Below are 19977 nucleotides of genomic sequence, written 5' to 3' on the forward strand. Positions count from 1 at the left end.
GAGGGTGGCTGCTGGCAATGACAGCAGATTCCAGATCTGGAAGTCATCTAACTGGCTTGTTTTTGAAAAGATTGTAGCTTTACATAGCAATTCTCCCTGATTCCTCTTGGCTGTTAGGCACTGTCACCAGATATTTTCAAAGCTGCCATGTTTGGTTTCTTTTTATTGGGTCTCCAAGATAACCTTCAGAAAAAACTTGTATGTTTTCAAGCTATATCAGGATTTTAGGGCTCAGTTGATAAGCATTTGTGACTAATCTGATTTAGGGGAGGATGACATGCAATTAGGCTGATGATCAGCTTGCAGTTTGTGACTGCTAAGTCCCTATAAAGTTGGAATTCTCATTTTTATGACCTGATCACATCCCTCCCCAAAAAATAGTCCAAGAAGCTCCAGGCACAATTATTCACGAGAGTCTGATCCAGAAAAGTAAACATTTGAGAAAGTGTGAAATTTTAAGCATTTGGGTAGTTCTACCAGCTTCAACCTACTTATGTTATGCTTGGATCAGTCTCAGACTAGAGGGAGATATCTGTGAGAATGTAACTACCCAGTATTCTGTATATACCCCTCCAGTTGTGCAATGGTTTCTTTTGCACTGGAATGTAGTGAGTTGAGCATTTGTTTGGAAGCTTGGATGCTAGTGTAGAAGAGTGGCATTTTCCCTCAATTAGATTTATGTAGTAAATAGATGTTGGCTGTTCCTAAAGGTAGAGCATTATTCCTCTACAGTATGTATGTTTGCCCAGAAAAGATGCATTCCCTCTGTAATGAGAGGCAGGGCACAGAGTTTGGTGAGTGTCTCTTTGCACACACAGACATTAATGTATTTTATGTTTAAACTAAGTATATGTTGTAAAGCACAGACCAAAAACTGATTACTTGCAAGGATGGGTAAGAGTATGTTGCTGAAGTTTAGGCAAGCACATAATTGTGTAATGAAATCACTTAGATGCATTGGAAAATTCATTTTCCTTTCACCCTTGGAAAAACTGATCCGCATGGGAAGAACTGGAATTTTATGCTGAGGTTTTAACTTCTGTTCCCTCAGCCTTCTCGCATACCCTCTCGCCCTTTCTGCTGGGCCTACAGCTTTTACATGTCTCTCCATGACTCTCTTCCTTTTGTCTGCCTCCTCAATGGCTCCAGAGTCCTAAAGAAATGTTCAGCTTTGAAGACTGGCCTAAAAAAATGGTAATTTTCCAGACAAAGGCCAGGTGTTACTTCCAATTCATTCAGTATGCATCCCTATTATCCTGCGGGTCAGCTCCTGCTGAGCGTGCTCCATGGGTGTTCCGGCTGCGTAAGGCCTGTGAGATTTGCCCCGTGTGACTGAACTGCAGATGGAACTTTCATAGCTCTTATTTTAGCAGCAGTCAATTTGCCAAACTTTCTTAATAGCAAGCTAGAAGGTGATTTCTGTGTCACAGCCTCAGAGCTTTCTCACGCCAACCAGAGGAGGAGACGAGGAGTCCATCGTCAGAAGAGGGCCGGACACGAGAGCTCCGGCCTGCGGGCAGGGTGGCCATCAGCCACTACAGGGGGCACGGATTTTGGCTCATGGGATTTTGGCTCATGGGATTTTGGCTCATCAGAACTTGGCTCATCGTGCGTTTTCCTGCTCCCCTGGAGAGGCAATATCAGTTCCCCTCAGAGGCAGTTCAGCAGGAGGAGATGCAGGCCAGGCTGTGCAGAGCAGACTTGCCCAGGCACCCCAGGGCTGCACATCTTCTGGGTCAGGGCTGAACGGAGCCTTGGCAGAGCTCGCACAGGCATCCAGTGCCTTGCCAGGATTCCATCACTCCTTCTGGAGGCACCATCGTGTCTGCAGATACCTCTTCCTAGCAAGGTCAGCCATTTCAAGCAAACAAAGAGTTTGGATCATTGTTTACTCTCAGGACAGATTATTTTTTCTCTATCTCTGCGACCAGGGTTAGATGAAAAAAAGAAACAACCCACCCTTTGTCAATATACTGTATCCAAATCAAACTAACACATTTGGTTTCTGCTAGAAAACAAAGTCAAGTTTCAGTTTCTAAATAAACCATTTATGGAGTCACCACTCTGGAATTTTGCCTTTCTTTCCTATGTCTCCTTTCAGATAAAGAGAAGAATCATCTTAGATAAGTAATGCTATCTGCAGCTGCTTATATCCAGTTAAATCAAAATTTCTTTTAAAGAAATGCTAAATGCTGTTGAAAATTCCAGAAGTTAGAAGCTGAGATGTCATTCAAAACCTTCCTTTTGAATTCTTATTGCCTCAGATTCAGCCATTCATGATGATTCCCCTTACATTTTACCACTGGAAAACCTTGCATCATATTCAGTGATGACTAGACTAGATGAGGCTCAGGATATTTTACTGCATTTTCTTAGTCAAATAAAATTTCTTGTTACACAGTGGAATAAATTAAACCAAATCATGTCACTATGGGACCACTAGAATACTTAATTTACTAGTTTCATACTTAACAGAAATTTCTAGAATAAGCTTAAAATTGTGCATTAATAATTTCTTATTTTTGAGTGAGTTATCACCTTCCTTATGTATTTTTATTATGCATTTTTATTGCTCAGACAGAATGAGACATGTACCATACCATCTAAATGATGAGTACAAAAAGAAGAGAAAAAAATATATTTAAATGAGATTGGGACATCATAAATAAATGGCTCATTGCATTAGAAAGAAAAAAAAGAGAAAATAAATTTTTCTGCAAGGCACCCTAAACCAGCCATGCTATGCGGAGGATTTAGGCAAGGCAACAAAGGTGATGGAGAAGTATAATGAGTAGCAGTGAGGACTCTGGGCTTACACAGACTGTGACAGCAGCTGTGAGTGGGCTCAGCAATTAAACAGAAGCAAAGGGTTGTGGTTAAGCAAAAACCCAAAAACTCCATGTTTAGACTGGGAGACAGATGACTTGAATGCAGCTACTCACGGTTTTTGCTGAAGAGGGTGAGAGGAGATGATCAGCCAAGGCCAGGATGACAAACCACCAACTTCACCTCAATGTTGGTGAAAGACACCATGGAATGTGGATCTTTGTGTGTGTTTAGATTTCATTACAGCCATGGCAGCTGGCAGGGGCCTCTGTGTGAAAGTGTTTAGCAGAAGAGAAATGGACTTAATCACGGGCTTGGATGCTCTTCCGTATTTCAAGTAGACAGTGCTGAAAATGAAGGTGATGTGAGGTCTGTAGTTACAGGGTTTTTGAATATCTAAACACTATTTCACAACTTCTTTTTTCCATGTCCAGGGTGAGTTTTTATAGTTTAGCCTTTAATCTTGTGAAGCAGAAATTTAACGTGTCAGTGTTGACAGACTGTTAACTATAGCAGCAATGATGAAGCTTCTATAATATTAACCTTTCAAAAAATAAAACTGCAATAATGATGTTGTTTCCATTAGACCTTTCAGATCACTTACAAATTATCTGGAACTCCTACTGTTTATTTGTTTTTACTTTAGATTGTTGCCCCAAGCACTTAAATAATTGTAATAAAATAATAATAGAATTAAGATTAGATAAATTAAGTGGAAATGAAACTGAATACATTTTCCATGACAGCTGGCAAGTCCCATTCTGTGACTGCTCAGAAACAGAACTGGAATTTTTATGACAGTAGACAATAAGGCGATCGTGTACAGGATGTAACCCAATGCTCAAGAGGAGCAGTGTGCAAGTGACACATCAACAAAAACAAACTTGTTTCATTTATGTACTATTAATTACCATAACTTACATAATCATGGACATCTGTTCTCCCTTTCTCATACATGTACCTATGCACAGATAATTACCATTAATTACTGGTCAGAAGAGCATGTAGCATAATATAAATATAAATAGATTATAGCATATAATTGTATATTATTATACATATATATATAAATAATACATATATATATATATATAAATACAAATAAGACCAGCTCTGTCTTATTTATTCATACATCACTTTGCAAACAATTTTTTTAGTTCTTAAACTTCACATTGAAACTGCAATAACTTGTTTGAACTTGCATACTTGGAAGAGCATTATAGAGAAAGAAAGAGCAAATAATTTTTAACTAATCAAAAATTAGGTATGACAATATCAGTTTAGTATATTTTGTCATGATTGTTCCAAAATACTGTTTCAAAAGATCAAAAGATTTTGTTCTTCAACTAGACTGTAAAGGCTGATTAGCTTTAATATAGTTGTATTCTTCCAAAAGAAATAGCCACGGTTTTATTGCATTATTCAGACTGCACAAATTACAGTCCTTAAGAAACAGGGCTTTTTTCCATGTTGAGTCTCAAGTACTTAAGGGTGATATTTGTCCATTAAATATCTTATGACTGTCCCTGTCCAATAACTGTACTTTTGGAACCCAGAAAGCTGTTTTCCTTGAATGTCACATCACAGAATGATAGAATGGTTTACATTGGGAGGGAACTTAAAGTTCACTTGGTTCCAACCCCCCACCATGGAGAGGGGCTGTTTGTTTTTGTGCCTAAAGTTTTACAGCCACGTATCTTCTATATACAAATTAAGGGTTGGTCAAGAGCACAGCTCTGTTAAAAGTGGCATTTTATAACAAAGAAGTGGAAATACCCACATACGTAAGTTTAATAAATGTACTTTATATTGATTTATATGTACTACTGTGAGATAGGCAAAAGCAAGAACTTGCTTTAACATACATTTTTAAAAGTGATGATATCTTCAAAGGCTACTGACATTTAATGGGCCTTATTAACTTTTATATATAAAATTTTGAAATTTATATGCAATTGTACATATTAATTTAATTTTAAATTTCATCTTACCTAGTTAATGGGCCTGACTTTGCTTGTATTTCAGTAGAATGCTGTTGGATGACAAGTCAAAAAATGGTTATGATATTTTTCTGCAAGTGTCCTGGAAAACACATCCTGAGTTAAATAACCCTAAGCAGCAGGTGCTGAATTAGTGCTCCCAGTTTTGAGGAAGATAACTAATCAAATCAATCTAGATGTGCCCCTGGTTAGAGGAATTCCTGCATGTGACAGAGAATTGCTGCTCCATGTTTAGTTATTTCTGAAAACACTATTAACTGTAGATTTGGATATTTAACTTATTTACTGTCTTTTTTGAGCCTCCACTCTTTTGGTCAGGGCACGGGGATTGTCGCACCAGCTGGAAGGAACTGGGGACACCAAGATGGTGAGGAAAGCTTGCCTTACTGAAAGTAAAAGGAACTGTTTATGTACTGCCAAATACTCATTGGGAAAAAAAGCAAGACACAGACCATAAAATTCCTGCATCTGTTGACCATTTAATCTTTTGTTCTGTAAACAACATAATGTAGCACTATATATTGCAAAAGGAAAAAGAAATAAACCTACCATGCAGCTGTATGAGAACCCACTGGACATTTCTTCCTTATTAGCCAGTAGGGCAGATTAGTCTGCATCCTGAGTCCTGAGGATATAGATAACTTCCACTCTTGTTTTTCCTTTATTTTTTTTTCACTATATATCTGTTTTCAGTCCCTAGCGTAGTAATTCAATAATGTATTAATTTCAATCCTGTGAAACTATTTACATACTATGCTTCTGTTGTATTTCTTTGGAGAGAAAAAACTCGAAAGACCACCAGGCAGAAAGTCAAGTCATCAGTCCATGGTCCCACTGGGCTTGTGGAATTAAGGGATGAAATCTCTGCTGTTGTACAATGGTCCATGAGGAGGCTGATGACAACAGGGAAGGAGAGAAAGATAGGGAAATAATTATTTATTTTATCAGTTTATGACTTCTGAGGAACTGCTCTGCTGTTTTAAACCAGTAAATTTTTCCTCTGCCTTCACACCTTCACATCAAGAGGCTGATATACACTGGAAACAGATGGAAGACAGGATTTGAGGTGATCCTGTGGTTTCTAAAAGCTAATGGGGATGAAAAAAGATTGATATATAAATATAGCTATGGATAGGGATAAGTCAAGCAAAGGAGACTGAACTTGGTTTGTACTAATCCATGTCCCCGTGTTAGGGGGTTGGGGGTTGGGAGTTGGGAGCAGAGGGTTTTATTTTTGTGCCTGAATTGTCTTGCCCAGTACTGCAAAGAAAAAAATCTGGAGTTAATTTACTGAGCCATGAAGCTTCCCTCCTCCTCCTCTTCCTCCTCCTAACTGTAAGTGTGCTAAAATAAGTTCTGGTAGAACAAGGAAGAAGCTGTGACTGGGTATGACTGACCTCTGTCTGACCTGGTTAAAACTTATGTTCTGATATATCCATGTACTGCCCACTTTACACCCATTAAAATCCAGACTAGATTTCCAGGGAAATCTATGTCATTTTAGGACAACTGAAAAAGATTTTTTTTCCCTAATAAAACTTGTGCCAAGTAACACGGGTTTTAATGGTGTAATCTCGTTTCTTTAAAAAATGTAGTGCCTCCTCTGAACATTTTTTTCGGAATAAAAATGTTTTATCTTTTCCTTAAAAATTGCTGTATTTTAAAGAACATCTTTTCCCCCAGCACCTGCTTAATCTTTTGTTCCACAGATAATTTCTCATTACCCAGGTGTCCTCTTATGGACCCACAGAAAGATTGGGCCTAGTTTAAGTGTGAAATAATCCTGTTGCTTCTATCTGTGAATGAATGAGCCCAGGATTAGATCAGATAAAACACACTTGAGATAAAGTGCACAAGGTGGATTATATGAGAAAAGAGGATTTAGTGAAGAACATATCCACAACTTTTTGTTAACATAGAGAATGGTAGCTTTTGTAAGCAACATTTATGGAAACTCAACTGGAGGTTTAAAAGCTATGTCTTTTGTTGTACATTTCTCTGCATACATTTGCTTTGTAGCTGGTAGCTTTAACTTTGGAAGCCATGCTGGGCCTTGACTCATGCTCATTTTGCTTAATGAAAAGCTAAGGATGTACTTTTACTCATAGATTCTTGTTTTGTTTTCTTTGAAGTTTATTAAGCTATCCAGAAAGATGGGAGGTTCATTAGGTTGTTATTATCACGGCCGCAAATTAAGCATCTGTTCCCTGGGGAGTTATAACCTTCAAGTGGATATCAGAGCCATACTTATTACAATATTTACTTAATTACCAAGTTAGTGCTCTTGTCATATAAAATACAAACATGGACTCTGCTGTCCATATCAGCCATATACTCTCCACCTGCTAAATTTTCAAGATACACTCATTTCATTGAAGTACTCTTTTTTTAAAATATGTACCAATTTTTTTTGGAAAACAATTATTGAAAAAGTTAAACCAAGAATGATGAAACACAGTTATGAATTTAAGGTATCATCAAGAATATTCAAAAATGCCAAGGTATCTGACATTACGAATTACTTTCCTTTCCCATCTAGAAAAAATGTAGTTTCCAGTACCAACAAATTAATCAAAACGTTAGCAAATCATGATTTGCCAAAGCATCTCAAAAGTCAACATCAAGATATGTTTTGTCAAGTAGCTGGTTGGATTTCACTGGACTTGATAGTACCACTCAGACAAATAGAAAGCTGGAGCACAAATCTTTTATGAAAACTCTGGGAATTTCACCTAAGAGGCAAATTGCCAGCACTAATATCTGAAAGTCATTCTTCATCATAATTTTGTGGGTTTTTTTCCTCCTCTTCAGTGCTTCAATTAACTAATGTTGTAAATTACAGAATTACCAGATCTTCCCTCTTTAGTTTTCTGACAGTGTCAAGCTATATAAGCTCCAAAATATTATTCCCTCTTCTCAGACATGACTTGTGTGGACAGATAGGACTCTTGGGAGGATGTCAACACCACACGACAATGTCTCTATGTTTTGAAAACTCATGTCCATTTTTACTTCAGAAATCCCATTTGGACTTTGTAGGGTTGCTTTGTTTTTACTCTGACAAACCCATCATTGTCTTGCCATCTACTACATAATACAAAATATTCACATTATTCATATTTTTCACAAATAAGTGTTGGTCTGTTAGTAATGCACTGTGTGACATGGTGCATTCTTGCCCTTTTCACTGTAAAGAAACCCTGTAATTATTTAACTTTGATGAACCTTTTCCTGGAGATGTGTCTACCCCAGCTATAGAGGGAATGTAGGCTTCTAAATCCAGGTCCCTTCAAATCACATGGCGTGGGAACACCTTCCATTGTTTCTATAAACTCTAGTAATATAAGTACCCTCCTTAAATGAAGGTTTATAAAATCCCCAGTTTTGAAGAACTAATGGTTACATCCAAGTCTGGAGTCTCTCTTCATTCTCCCATAAGAAAGAAAGGCCAACTTAACTGAGCAACCACCTACCAATGAACAAGAGTTCTGAAATACAAATCATTCCTGGCTCGCTTTGAATTTTTCAGCAAACATGTTAAACATTTCAGCTCAATAAAAAAGGGATTTTCCAGCCTAAGTACTTCAAGGAAACTTGCAATTGTTTATTAGTAGTTCCTTATATACCATTTTGTAGTGAAATACTGAGATTCTGAGGTCCAGGGTAAGTGATGAAAAAGTTGTACTGTCTCTCTTTAGTAGAAAATATCATAGAAATAAATCTTTTCCTATGAAACTCTGTATACTAAATACAAACTCAAGTGCTTAAGTCCTTGCTGTGCATTTTTGGTAAGTTCATACTAATTAACAGAGAATCTTGAAGCTTTTCCTAAGAAAAATAAAAAGAAATATCAGTGCCTGAAAATATGATGATATCAACCTTTTGGTGACCACTGACTCTCAGTTACTATAGATGAGTGTAAAATTCAAGCTATCATCCAACAAAATCCCAACTCAGCCTCTACATATCTTAATTTTGGTCTTTTTTTTTGAACTTGACGTCTTGAAAATTCATAGCTCATACTCTTTGCAAAGATGGACTTAATTTGTTTTTCATTTAGTTCCGTTAAAAAAGATCACAAAACATTAAAAAAATCCAACTTTGCAAAAGCATTAAAAATTTGCTAATAATTTGAGTCTTTTTTGGAAGGATGAAATAATTTGAAAAATTTAAATAAACTGATTAGTTTCCATCTTGTCATCTAACAATAATTAAAAGCAAAAAACCCAACAATATCAGTTATAACTTCATCCATAAGGGACTCCTTTACAATTTTGCAGAGGGCAGACCGCACTAATGTTATTTATAGTTATATAAATGTCAACAGAATATGACTCTTACTTTGAAGTGTCTGGAGTTTCTCAAATGCACTAAAATACTGGCAAAATAGAACAACATTTTACATAATGTGTAATAATTTGGAAAAATAATAATGAGAATATTCTCTGGTGAATTTTTTTCCTCTACATTTCTTTAAAAATAGATTTGTGATTAAAAATAATTCTGTAGTTTTATCCATACAGCAGTTTAAGCTTTTTTATCACTGTTAATGAAAATATGGTTATACCTTCTATGAAAAGTATATTTCTCAATATGATGTGCTGTAAACAACGTGTCTTTAGGCTATTTTTGACCTTTAACCAATGGGAAAGGTCTGTCTAGTTGATCTCATCTAACTACACAGCAGGTACAAGGAATTAAAACAATTTAGGTTAAGTCCTGGTACAATATCAAGTATCAGACAATGTTTTCCAAAAGGAAATACTTAACAAGCTTGCAATTCACTATGATATTTATCTTATGAAAGAGGTAAAAGAGAAAAAAAATTTGAGTGTGTTCAACAGTGTGGAATCCCAAGTAAAAATCTATGATATCATTGTTTGTAAAAGTTGGCAAAGAAGATTGTTATAAGCAAATTAAAAGAAAACAATCTACTCTGGATCAACACTGTGTCAGACTTCTTGTAAGGTCACACAAAAAAAGCAAACATTAAATATGGGGCTCCAAAAGCCCTAAGATATTTGCCAGGCTTTCAAACTGAGCTGTATTTTTCAGTGGGAGAGCACAGTACATAAGAGCTTAACAGTGAAGATTTTTTTTTACTTGAGTTTTTTACACTAATTGGTCTTTAACAGCACATGCATAATCTAAGGGGAGATCATTGCTTTTGGTAACTTTACAAGCCCCAATTTCATAATTCTGGCTCTACTTCTTTGCTGAGATGGAGCCTGACCCCTCTCCAAGGACTGGGAACTCAGGATAAATACATTATTTTGTTAGCAAGCGGGAAAACCAGCAAAAGTATTCAGGAAGTTATGGTGCTATCATGTGAGGAATGGGTGTTCCAGAGGCTTTGTGAGAATAAGCCAGTTATGTGCTCTGAATTCTTGCAAATCCTATTCTAGAAATTGTCAGAAACAAGAGGACAGTCCAGAGGGAATGGGATCCAGAGGGATCATCAACTTCCAGTGTCCAAATCTAATCTATATACATATTCAGCTGCTGTTCATTAAAAAGGTACAAGGACAAATCTTTTAAAATGTGCAATTAGGGTAAAAGTTTTCAGACACCTTAGTTCCTCCTTCTGGTGTGATGTGGGAGAACCATGATCCCCATAAATACCCAGGTTTCATCAAATGACCAAAACTGAAATAGAGCTTAAATTTTGTATAGTTTTGAACATTTCTGCTCATCAAAAAAAAAAAACTTCTGGAATTTTTCCTTGTTGCCTTTAACCATTTTCCTCTTCTGATGTTTTTTCTTGGATAAGAATCACCTTAGGCAGCCTAAATATTTATTTGAAACTTTTTTAAAAGGAGATACCTTGTACTGTCATTATTTATCGGTGTATATCCTTAGAGAATATTCAAATGCTTAAAACTGGAAATGGAGCATAATGCAAGGCACTATAGAGCAGATGCTAAGCTTGAAGTGCTTTTAGGAATACATATACCACATTTTAATTTCAACTCCTATTATTATACTAACTAGTCACAAAATGGCTTCCTATTTATGCAATGTGTTATCTGTAATGTCACTTAAATTGAATAGATGAGTGCCTTCTAATAATGTATGTTTACTTCATGAACTTGTGGGCAATTACATTGTAATTATGTCTTTTGTAGGTCCTTTTTTGCTGACACATAGTGCACCAGTGCATTTTAAGTGTAATTGCAGTTCTCCCTACCATTTAGGAAAGCTGAACATTGTTAAAGGTTTGTAAATTACCTACACTTAGACCATAGCAAGCAGGCAAATTAAATGGCAGTGTCAGTAATATTACAATGTAAATTGGTGCCAAGTATAATCCAAGGTAGAAGCATTTTTACAGAATAATGTTTATGTAGCACCTCAAATGCAACAGAAAACATAGATACTCCCAAACTTGTAAAATTACATCATTTTTATCCCTGAGAAAAGACATAGAGCAAAGAATCAAATACATATTTACACAAATTTCGTTCTACTGGGCTACACAGTCGTCCTACAGAAGAGAAAGGTATGCCCAAATGCCAGTATGTCAGAATGCCATTCTTCCACCCATTGGGAATAATGCTTCACCAGAGAAGCAAGAAAATATATTCCCAGCAGCCTGAAAAGCTCTGGAGAGAATCAGGGAAGGAGGGAAGAAGAGAGGGAGACCCTCCTTGCAGTGAAAAGTGGATCTTTCCTGCTCGTTTTTCACAAGACCTTGAACTCACCAGAAGGAAGTGACCAACCTCATTGACCACGCTCGTTCCTCCTTTTTTCCTTAGGGTAAAGGTATATGCAGGAACATGGGGCAGTGTGTCCTCATCATGCTTTCAGCTTCTCAACCAACCCATGGAGTAGATCCCCAAGTGAACTTGAGTTTGGAGCCCCACAGTTGATCATGATCCTCACAGAAGGAGGGAACGTTAAAGCCAAGCAAAGAGAGGAATCCTTTATCCCTGTCCTTATTCCTGCTAAGCAGTGAGCTGAATCTCCCAGGCAACTAGAAGAGCAAAGGTAGGAAAAACCCATCCCTTGTCGATGGCATGAGGCCTTATCTTCCACAGCTGGGACTCCAGGACTGTTTGATTAGTGCTTGGAATGATAAAATCAGGTTAATACATTTTCAGCCTGATGCTTTAAACCTGTTGTCTGTGTGCCATATTATTTTTCACCTCAACATCTGGATCACAAGATGGCATTTCACTTTAATGTTTTAACCATCTTGAGGGTAAAAGAGAAATTTCAAAGCAGAGAATATTTTTATTTGCCCAAATTTTTCAATGCTCATGAGGCACAATCACAAAAGTACAACTTTTTTTACTACAGACTTGATATATTGGTGCTTTTTTCAAGAACTGAAATTTGGAAGGTTGATGCTGTTTTTGCTATAGGAATTTAAACTATCATTTGCATGGACATGTCACTACAGAATTTTTTTTAAGTAGATTTATGTCGCCCTATGGGGCTTAAGGGGATAGTGATTATTATACACTGAGAAATGTGCATTTAGCTTACAAAACCAATGTCCCACAGAGGTGACCACTCTAGAAAGACCAGCAACATCACTTAAGTAAATTAAATTTGAAGTACTGTCCTGTCACTTCATGCCTCTAGGCCAATCACTCACTGGTGGAAACATCCTAGTTTTGGATTAAACCAGCTCAACCATGCAAACTGTAGCCACTGCATGGGAATGAGCATCTGGGATTGACAGATCACAGATCATGGCAATAGAGGCCACAAGTCCAATGACATAATTTTTATTTAGAGCAAAATCCTAGTGGCATTTTGGTAGAATTCAATCTTCAGTAAATATTTATCAGAATAAACCCAGGGGGATGTGTGCTGATCTCATTTGCCTTCCTTGCAACTTGGAAGTAGCAATGGAATTCTACTCATGAAAATCAGAGTGATTTCCTATGGCTGAATGCAAAAATTGGTATGATAAAATGAAAACAATCACATTGCCAGGCCCAGCACAAGTAGGCATAGTAAACTCTCAAATTTTGTGTATTCAGAGCTCCTGGGGATTTAGAATTCCTCTTTCTTTTGGTGTTTCTAACTAAAAGTGAGAAATGAAGCAAATCCATTAAGTGGCTAGTGGTCATTTCTCCATGACTGGTGGGAATGAGAGAGGTTTGCAGGACACTGGCACAACATGGACACAGAGATGTTAATTGTGCCTGGCCTTCCAAGGGTCAGCATGGAAAAGGCACAACACTCAGAGTTTGAGTGACTCCGTTCTCTTCTTTTTGGTTTCCTGAAAGCATGAAAATCATCAGGACACAGTGCTTAAATTGAAGGCTTCTTACTATAGCCTTACTAGGAGCTTTTTTGTGACCAGCTGAGATGGTTCAACCAACCCTAGCCCCATCTTTAGTAACTTCTGTTTGATTGGAATCTACCAATACATGCTATAATTTAAAGAAGTTGATTAGTAGTAGTTTGAAGTCTGACAGTTTGCACAGCCACAATAATAATCTCATGTTCACAGGCCTCCCTGTACTTTTACACCAGTTTTGTTTTCACCTTTTTACACTAAACACAAAAAGATTTTCAGTAAATATCAGTGGTAAATGCTATTCAATTTAAAGGACATAAATTATTCAGCTACCACAATTATTGCAAAAATGTAACTTTTAATTTGGGGAGGAAAAAACCCTTAATTGCTATATTCAGTAACTATTCTTCCATACTCACAATGGACTTAGAAGAGAACAGCAAAGCACTGAAGAATCCTGTTGCCAAACACAGCCCTTAAATTACCAGTTTGTCTGTGGAGCTTTTTACTTTAATGCACTTAGGGGGAATAGCTCATCACTAATGATTTGGAAACACAGATCACATAAATCCTCAACTCAAAGTTGAACAGTAACCCAAGTCTTAATACACAAGTTATGTCTCCTTCCTCTAATACATATACAGATTAAAAAAAATAATATTAATAACACCAAAATACCATGTCAAGTGCAATGGTTTCCCCACAAACTCTATCACCTGTTTATCTCTCACCCTCAGTACTAACGCTAAATTGGGCCTCATGAATTATTCATGAGGGGCCATTTAATGGGATCATTTTTCCTGGCTAGCACTGACACTAATGCTAAGAAAAATCTCTTGACATTAATCTTGGGTTGAAGAAAGCCCCAAATACCTAGTTTTCTTCTGAATGTTCCCTTTCCTCCTATTTAACACATTGCAGAAACCAGTCATTCTACATCTCTGTTTTGCAGGAGTGTGGGCATGGGAGGGTAGAAGGGACGATACAAGGTCGGAGTGGGAATTTGTTATATTATGATTTTCACATTGAGAACTCTGGGGTCTGGTCCAGCTCACATTAAATTTAAATGAAAGTTTCCCTCTTTTTAATTTCTTTTTTCTTTTGTAGATTCATGTTGTCTCTGAAGGAAATGAGAATATCTGTTGAAAAAGACAAGCAAACCATGGATCTCTAACTGCATTATTTATCTAAACTGCCCAGAATTGATTAAAGCCCTTCTTTTCTGCATTAGTTTATAGCTATTCTGATGATGAAGTGATTTAGGGTGTTTTCAGGGCTGATTACAAGAGTAAAGGGCTCTGGTCTTGTAATTGCAAATATGACTGATTTCAAAGCCATAAAAAGTCAGAAGCGTGTTTTGGCACATCCTAAAGACAAAGTTGTTTTTAGTTTATGCCCTAAGAAGACTCCTGCAAAATATTATCCAAATTACAATCCCTCCCCTGAAGAAAAATCTCTTTAAATGTCCTAGAGAATAGTGAATTGCAGTCTAAAACATAGCTTGTTGGCAAGTGCTGTATAATAGGAATCCCTCCACACACACTCTTTGGTCATATCATAAAACTACTGACTTGCCTCATTTTTCTAAACCAAAATACCTAAAACGCAATACATTTCTTTTTTTTTCAGTTGTAGCTTTCTGACATCTATAATGGTTTTGTGTCTAAATCTGACAACATTTGTAACAAACTGAAGTGACTGTTACTGCTGGAATGTCCTGGAGGCTTTTTCTGTCGGAGGAGATGACAGTAACTTTTCCCATGCAGATTAAGCTGGTGTTTACAGATTTGCCCTGGGTGTGCATTTTTATCCAGCTGTGATCAAGTAACACTGCCTGATGAGTGCCAGACAGATCTCCTGATACGAAGGGCTTACATGCCCATCACTTCTGTGCAGAACATGGTTCTAATCTGGACACCACAGCAAAGTTCAGTTATTGTTTGATTTTTATTTTCCCTTCATTTGTACACTCAGGCAGAATACTCAAATGAGAATGCAAAAAGCTTTACCATTTGAAAGTCTCCTTGCCATTTGACAGAAGCTAGCATTATGTGGATTTAAAGTTATTTTTGTTCAGCCTTTCAGTTCCCCACACTGAGCTCTAACAGGATTTAAAAACAATTAGAAGTGGAGTGGGTGGTTTAACAATTGAGAATTTAGGATTTCATTAATTCTTTTTTCTTTTTTTTTCTCAATGGATATGTTTCTTTTGTATGTTGTAATAATCTGAAATATGGTAAAATATAGGCTCAATAACTTTTTCCCATCAATGAAAGTGTGAGGTCAAGAGGTTGTTTGCCTTTGTGGGACCTGAAGCTATACATGCATTATAGTGTGGTACTTTGAAAGTAGTGGTGGTTGCATTTTGCTTTCTCAGAAATCCTTGCTACTGAAGATGGAAGAAGTTCTGTTTCCCAATATCTGATTCCCTATTTGGAACCGGTAATACATGAAAGGATAAGAGAAATCATCCTTTGAATTTGAACTTTAAACATATTTCTAAACATTAGCAATATTAACATTGCCTAAAGTACTAGCAACTTACTTCACATCTGTTGTGTGGTTTAAAGCTGTAAAAGCAGTACTTAAACTTGTGGGGCAAATTCAGCTTTTTCTTAAATCAGAATTTCCACTGCTTTCCAAGCCAAATTGATCCATATTCATATCAGTGTATGTTAACAACATTTGCCATTCAGTTTCCTGTTTACATCAAAATCCCATACAATTTGCAGATCTTTCCTGTTCTAATATTGATTTCAGTACAGGAAATACTAGGATCCCTCATCCAATCCATAGCTAGTTCTGTATAAATTTATTATCCTCATAAATAGCAAGGCAGCTTTTTCCAGAAGCCAGTATGAGGAGGTACACTTAAAAAAAAAATCCAGAAAATCAAAGGTTTCTCCCAAGAGCTGTTGTAGAACATCTTTGTATTTGTTATACAACTTGCATTTGTGCTGAGGGCATCGAAGGTGCAGCAAGCACAGTTGAAACAGTGATTCCAGAATGTGGTGCATAAAATCAGTACAGTCTGAGGAGTGCTTTTCTTTTCAGACTGTGAAATGGTCAGATACTGGTACGCCCAGGGGAAGGCTGAGCTGGAAAACCTTTCACCTCTGTGATACAAGTTCAGATCTGGACAGGTCCTTGGGGACATCACATTACCATGGGATGGTTTCCTGCTGGCTTACATGGAACAGATTGGTGGGCTGCTCCAGAGCCAGTGGGCAGATGTCCACATCACAAAAGACCTCACTTCAGGTTGCTCTCTTGGCAGCTGTACCAGAGGAACCAAGGAATAAATGGGCAAAACTCTCCTCTCTCCCAGCCCTTACTTTCATTAAACTGGCAGGCTATTACTGAGAAACCTGCACTTAGAAACTGCAAGAATAAAGAATACACAACAATTTTACTCACCACTGAGTTAATAAATTACAATATAAGCAGTTTGCCATGCCAGTTTCAAGTTGCTCTTTTGAAGGCACAGTTTGAAGCCAGGCCATCCCAGGGGGGTGAGAAGAGGCGTGCAGCCTCCCAGATTACTTCCCTGTGCAGAGGAAAAGTGCTCTCAGTAGTGCTGTAAATGCAAGCAGCCAGCTCTGAGGCCACTAACTAAGGGTGGAGCCCATGGCTCTTCCCCCATCACTAACTCATCCCTGGGGTCCCTCCTGTGCTTTGCAGAGTGCAGAACAAGCAGGGCACAGGGATGAGAGGTTCAGTGCAGTGCACCCATGCAACAGGATGGGATAACAGGTACAGCCCCAGAAACCTCTTGGAGCCTTTCTCCATAACCAGATAAACTCAGCCTGTGTGAATGCATCACACATGTTCATATATATGTGTTTATATGGAGATATGTGGTATCTCATTGGCTGACAACAATTTGGCTGTTTTATAAAACTTGAAACTAAGTTATTGTATTTTTAAAAGTTTATTAATTTTAACATATCAGCCAACGATTAGCTCATGGAAAGCCTATAGATTTTTGATACCCAGCTTTAACTTGCCAAGTTCTAATAATCATTAAACTTCAAGGAAACAAAAAATAATTGTAACCAGATTTTGAAAAAAGCTAAGCTGTTCTTAAGCTACATTTAGAGAATACAAAAAGCTGGAAGACTGCTTTCCTGGGGCTTGTTTTTTGGGGTGTACTGAAATTAGGTATCAGACAACCACAGTTGTAACTCTTGAAATAGAAAATAACACTAATAGGCCAGATTTTGAATGACCTGTGGCTAGTTACATAAATACATTAAAAGATGGCTTTAAATTGCATCAGTATCAAATTTTATTCTACCTGACAGTAACAAATTCAAGAAAGTTGCTCAAGCAGCCTTAAATTTTCTACACAACTTTTTTTTTTCTACTGCAATGTTAGCAATTCGGATCCCAATTCATATTAAAATGTAGATGAACATTTTTGTGCTACTTTCTCAGCTGATGTAATACACAAAGCTCAAATAATGGCAGATTTAGCTCTGAAAATTTGTTATATAGTTATATATTGCTATCTGATTTACACAAAATCTGGCTATTGGAGCTAATCAGGTGTACCATTCAGCTAAGGATCTGCTTCAGAATCATTATTTTTTTTTAAAGTGTCAGGAGCATGACAGAAGAGCATATATTTAATTCATTTATTTCTTCATCCATTTCAATGAACATTGGATTTTATCCTTTTGTGCACAAAAATAAATCTCCACAGAGATTTTTATAGCACTTATTGATTTGGAAGGATTTGCTACACAATTTAATTTTGATTTGCTGGGGAAGATGTGTTTTTTAGCAATAACCTGTCTATTATTCACTTAGCTATGTGCCTGTATGAGCTTTGCACTTTTGAAAATCCCTTTCAGGAGACTTAATTTTCACCTGCACATGCACTAGTTGACAGCTCCCTGTTCTTCTTCACTGTCCTGACAATAAACCAAGAATCCCGGTACTCATTTCATTATAAACATTTTGTAAGCATCCCATAAAGATTACTTCTGAGCACAACAGTCAGGGCTAGATATGAGCTTCTTTTCCCTGCAATGAAAGGCTGGTGTCCGATCAAATGAGCCATCCAGGCCCTAAAAAGGCTTTTAAAAAATAGTTTTAATCTCTTCATTGTCTGACTTCACGCCATGGTAGTGCTGCCCTTAAATAAAACTTACATAAAAATGGTTAGTACAGCTGGTCAGAAAATGTGCTTGAAGTTTAGAACCACATATCATTGTTTATACAGATGACTATTTGGGATAGACTTCAATAGAATCTGACTTTACTAGCAAAGGAGAAGGCTTTGGCAATAGCATAGGGTGATGAGCAACAGCAACTCATATTTTCCAACTGAGATCAATGTGGACTTTAATCCATTAATGCAGACCTAAATATCACCAGACAGATATGAATAGATGACAGTGAAAATGTGAGAAAGAAAAGTCTGGAGTAGTCAGATTTAAGAGAGTTGTTTCATATTTGAATTCATTTTAGTACTCTACAGAAAAGCAGCCTGTTTCGAGATTTTCAATTAACATACCCTAGATATGAACTGAAAACACTTCTTTTCTACTAACACAGATGCTTTTTTGTTCACCCATTTTGAGCCCTTGCTCACAGAATTGGGTTTTTACAAAATCCTTGGAAACATGTTAGCAATACATTTTTTGAAATGTCAAGGAACTGGTTTGTTTGGAATGGAAAGCTGCTCACAAACATGCCAAGTCCCTCAGATGCTAAGTTAGATATTTAGATACTCATGGCTGGCTGGGGAGAGAGGAGAGGAAAACCCCAAAACAACAAAAAACCACCACCCAAATTGAAAAAGCTCGCAGCTCTGTGCTATTAAATTAAACTAAAAATAAAGATGATGGCAGTATCTGCAAGCAATTTGGGTGGTCAAAAACAATGGTGCCCTCTGGTTTGAAAACAATGTTTAGAGTTTGCACTGTTCTTACTTGTCACAATAAATTTGGACAGGGTTCCTATTTCCTGAATTGACTGAAGCATTTCATTCTTTAAATTTCTAATGTGTTATGTCACATCTTATTGTATTTCATGGTGTCACTTTGCATTATTTTGCATCGTCTCCAAAGCTGATGAAACACAACACAACAGCACATGACAAAAGGAAATAAGCTGTTGGTTATACAGACTAAGTGTTATAATTCAGGATTTGTCAGATGCAGCAGTCATTACAAACTATCTCAAACTTTCAATAGCTGTAACTCCTTAGTCAGTGATAAACCTGTTTAATTTGCTAGTTTATCATAAAGGAAGGATCCTTTCCTGGTAATCACAGGAATCCGAATCAGAATGTGCTGCTGCTGCTTCTCAACCCCTGCATTGCTAATTTATAACACTAGAATGAGATTTGAGACATACTAGGGAGAGAATTTCTCAGGATGAAATAAGAGATCCATTTGAGATGGCATTAATGGTGCAATATGACTGTTTTGATTTTATACCACAAGTACAGTACAGAACCTTGGGACAATTTCCACTTGTTATGACTAAGTCACATCACTCAACAGAGAGAGAACTGAGGGCTCCCTCCTCCCCCAGTTATTCTCATTGATAGCAATGACATCAAACTGGGGAATTATAACCTCACAATTGTGGCCTGGTTAAGATAAGAAAATATGTATATTCTGAGAAATTAACCAACTTATTGTTATGAAATATAGAGTCTGTAATCCTCACAAGATTCCTATCAATATCACAAGTATAATTCTTCTCTAAGAAGGAACTACATGAATATAAGAACTTAGAACCATAATATTAAGTCATGTAAAAATGGTTTAATTTAGTTTTAAATTTGAAATGTACTTGAGGAACATACAAAAATATGTACAAATATATTGAATGGGAACAAAAAGGCAAAATTAGATACTGTCTTTCAGTGAAGTTCTTAAT

The 19977-nt window shown here is 37.0% G+C and overlaps 1 long non-coding RNA gene across 1 annotated transcript in view; it reads right to left on the reverse strand.

Annotated features, from left to right (window-relative positions):
* LOC139594949 (uncharacterized) overlaps positions 1 to 19977 on the reverse strand; it is a 130118-nt gene that overhangs the window by 45536 nt on the left and 64605 nt on the right. Inside the window, exons 14-16 of the long non-coding RNA XR_011680797.1 lie at positions 5579 to 5719; positions 4818 to 4858; positions 2943 to 3094 (exon numbers count right to left, since the gene is read on the reverse strand). This is a non-coding gene — a long non-coding RNA (uncharacterized lncRNA). The remainder of the gene's footprint in view (positions 1 to 2942; positions 3095 to 4817; positions 4859 to 5578; positions 5720 to 19977) is intronic.

Source organism: Agelaius tricolor, unplaced genomic scaffold (assembly GCF_023055355.1).
Source record: "Agelaius tricolor isolate 1412-34295 unplaced genomic scaffold, bAgeTri1.0.p SCAF_12, whole genome shotgun sequence".
Classification (NCBI taxonomy): domain Eukaryota; kingdom Metazoa; phylum Chordata; class Aves; order Passeriformes; family Icteridae; genus Agelaius; species Agelaius tricolor.